This window comes from Vollenhovia emeryi, unplaced genomic scaffold (genome assembly GCF_000949405.1).
Source record: "Vollenhovia emeryi isolate VEMERY1.0 unplaced genomic scaffold, V.emery_V1.0 DF939896.1, whole genome shotgun sequence".
In the NCBI taxonomy this organism is placed as follows: Eukaryota; Metazoa; Arthropoda; class Insecta; order Hymenoptera; family Formicidae; genus Vollenhovia; species Vollenhovia emeryi.
Genome location: NW_011966470.1, coordinates 5384 through 9259, shown reverse-complemented (window position 1 = coordinate 9259; position 3876 = coordinate 5384).

Sequence of the window (3876 nt, the reverse complement as noted above, 5' to 3'; positions counted from 1 at the left end):
AGATTTCGCTCCTAAACCTTCCTCTATGAGGAAGCCATGTGCAAATTTCTAATTTGCACACTTTACTTTACTTTTAATTATATATTATATTGCTCTTCAGTTTTTCAATCCTTTCATATATAATTCATTAAAATATGATTAATTAGTTCTTGAGTTATAGACATTTGAAATTTTTGGAAATCATTATTAAAGAAAATTTGCGATAGTTAGAGTGACCACAGACATTTCTAAAAAAAAATTAAAAAACCTTTTATTTTTAAGTATCTATAGAAGACCAATTCTTCTAAATTGATTAAAAATCAAATATATGAAACTGCACTAACGTGTACTGATATACATATATAATTGATAAATGAAATGAAAATATAATTGATAAAACATAATTAATAAATAACATAGTGAATTAGAGCATAAACACGCAAAAATGATGAACGTTAAAAAAAATTCTCCACGATATGCAAGGTATTTCGTGAATGTATGCGATAATCTTTTCGTGTAATACTTTTTTTTTTAATGTTTTAAGTATAGAATTTAAAAAAAGTGTTCTTGCGGAATAATCGATTTTCTCGTGTCGTTTCCAGCGACGCGGCTCGAGCCTGGGGAATCGACAAGGGTCGTTTCACGAGCTAGTCCGATAGTCGACGGCAATGAACACGTTGTCGGTTGTTTGTCGGAGCGTTTCGTGGTCCAGACAGGACAAACATACGGAGACGATTGCAACGAGAGTGCATAGTGTGTGTGTCCGAGGGTAAATTAAAAATCAATTCTAGGACGGGGACAATTCCAAAATTCCTGCTTATTGCGCGCAGCGTGTGATTCCCGAAATTTGTATACGCAAGGTCAAAACAACATGTGCGAACGTCCGTGCCACGGTCCAATTAATATTTCGATTGCGCTGAATTTAAAAGTGAAATGCCTACACTTTTCGTAAATTTGGGGCATCTCTTACTATCAATCATATTCTGCGTTGTCTCTCGACTTGAACTTGTCATTCAGTTAATTTTTCTTGTCATACAAATAAACGCAAATTAGACTCGTGCCTTCAGACATTACCGCCAGATAACTTTGTCGAGAAGGAAAACTTGATACTCTACACCGTTGAAGCCGTGAGATCAGTTGACTAGCGTGCGAAGCAATTTCGGTAGTAAATCCAGGTTGCCGAGAGACAACTCCATTCGAGAAATAAGGATATTACTTCAAAGCGCAAGCTCATCCCGCGCCTTTCATCACACGGTGAGAAATCCCCTGCCCAATCAGAGCAAACCCCGTGTAAACGTTCCGAACTCGACGGCGGAAGTAAATGCTGAATGAATCCGCACGGAGGTGTCAAGTAATAGTCGACTTGTATCTTCGTCCTCGCAGGGCGTGGAAAAGGGAGGGCGTGTACGCGGGGGTGGCAGTGAGTATTTTCTCTCCTTCGCTCCCCGTCCCTCCATTTCCACGTAACACACCGCCCTTCAACCGCCTTTCTCGCGCACACACGCTGCCTTTCTTTCTCTCTATCTCTGTCAGACTTTTCTCTTTCTATCCTTATTCCCCGCGTTCCTTTTTTTCTGTCTCTTTCTTTTTTTTGGTGCTTGCAGAGAGGAGATGCCTTTCCAACGGAACGAAGTTTTCCGGGGAAGTAAAGTCATTTCGCTCGTGCAATCTAAGTTAAGTGACTTTCGAGAGCCCCGGCGACGAAACTTGCCCCACCGCTTACCTCCTCTCAGGAGCAACCCTTTCACTTTCCCATCGTCCTCCCGCTCCTACGTCCCCAACGACAGAATCCGAAATGTGACGAAGATTACCCTGTATCTAGAGATCCGTGGTCGCTTGGGGCACTTGAAAAATACACTCGCTTAAGGAATAGAGCCACCGCCGCCTAGCCTTTTGCTTTTGCATCATGCTCCATGTTGTATAAATTATAAGATGAAACAATTAACCTTAACCAACCGCCAACAAAATGTTTCGTTTTTATTTCCACGAATTACATAAGTTAGTAATGTTGCGTAGAATAAAAGATATTTTATTTTAAATAAAATTAAACGATACGTGTATAATTAAAGAATACTTCCCCGTAGCTCTTAAAAGATAAAAGAGAGAAATGATAATGTCGTACAAATTTTTCTGAAAGGCGTCATCTTACGTATTAAAAAATATGTTATTAAAATTAATAGAAAACATCTTATATCATTCTCATCGAAACTTCATATAAATTGATATACTCAATTGCTCGTTACTTATCTCTAATCTTAGCGACTACTATCGTTCCTCTCTTCCGCAGCGCCTATTCTTTTATCTTCGTTCGTCTTCATTTATCTCAGGTATGTGCTTACACTCGAGTAATTCCGGCGAAAAACCCTTAGAGAACGGGCAGGTTTTTCCATGACTCTTTATGAGTTTTATTCATAGCTTTTATAGTATATGTGCGTAAAGTGTTATACTACGAAAAAGAAGCCATCACCGTGGAGGCTAAAAATAGGCTTCTCGTTCTCCAAAGGTTAGCATTTCGATGGACCGAAGTTATCAGAAACCGAACTAATCTTTTATATATGCGTTGCCGCACTTCGATATTGTATCACCACCCGTGCTCTTATTTCTAGCGAATAAATACGCAATTTTTCATCAACAAATAGACCGCCAGTTACTGACAAATTTCAAAAAATCTATAAACTTCGCCGACCCGCACTCTCAGGTCGCTCGCGAACTCGCCCCCTGCGTGTATCTCTTTTCCTCCATTTTTTTTTTCGCACACTCGCCGATGTGCCATATTTCGCGATTAACGTGAAATGTGCGAAAGTGCCGTAGCGCAATCTATACAGCACACGCATCCGGCGGTACGTGTCGGATCGCTCTGGCATTCGGAGTGTCGCGACCGCCGGGATTGCCTCGATTTTCGAAGAGTCACGAGCCGCCGCGGGCCGCTCGTAAATACGGCGATTCCACTCTTTTTTTTTCCTTCGACCCTACACCAACGCGCCCCAGCCGACCATTGTCCTCGTCGCGTCTCCGCGTCCGACCCAATCGACCGACGTCGACTGGAGAACGTCTGGTTGGTCCACGGTGATGCGGTACCACCGCGCTCACGTATATGAATCACGGGGCCGTAAAATGATATCGAACGGAACGGAAAATTTCTAGGTGCATATGTGCACCGCGGGCACGGATTCGAGGTCCGATATATGATAACGATGAAAGTAGCGTTAACGATATGGACGACGCTCCGACTATCTTTACGAGGGACTTTTTATTTGTCGGATAAGCAGCAACTGCGGAAACGTTCTCTCGCGCAACGGAAGCGTGCCACTTATCGAGAGGAACGGGAGGAAAGCCTGTGGAGCGCGCGAGGCTCGTCATTCCATTTCTGCGACGCGCGTAGCCGGCTTGAAAATGCGAAGGTGCGACGATGAATTTATCGACGTCTGTCGACGCGCGGAGAGCTTTAAAGCAACCCCCGTGTAGCAAGGGGAGAAGCTCTCGGAATATTTCCATACCGCGGAAGAAGAGAATTTCGCCTTGCGTTTGCGAGACACGCGACGATCCCTTGCCATTGTCTAAGATTATCGTAGACCCGATGTTCATTCAATTTTCAAGCGAGCCTACATTCCCGCTTTACTCGTTGTTACACATTCGCGCGTTTTACGTCCCGAATCCGCTCTCTTTTTAAATTCGACGCGGGCATCGCGATAAATCACGCGGACACGCGGAGATTAGGACAAGTGCGACATGGAATTCGTACAAAGTAGAGCGGGACGAATAACAAATCTTCTATTGAGATTCAAAGCTGGAGCCGTGCCAAGTCCCGCGCCTTCTGAAAACACGAGTAAAAGTACACACGCGCGTGCACACACGTTAAAGTTGACAACTTTTAGTGTTAGAAAATCTGTCATGCGG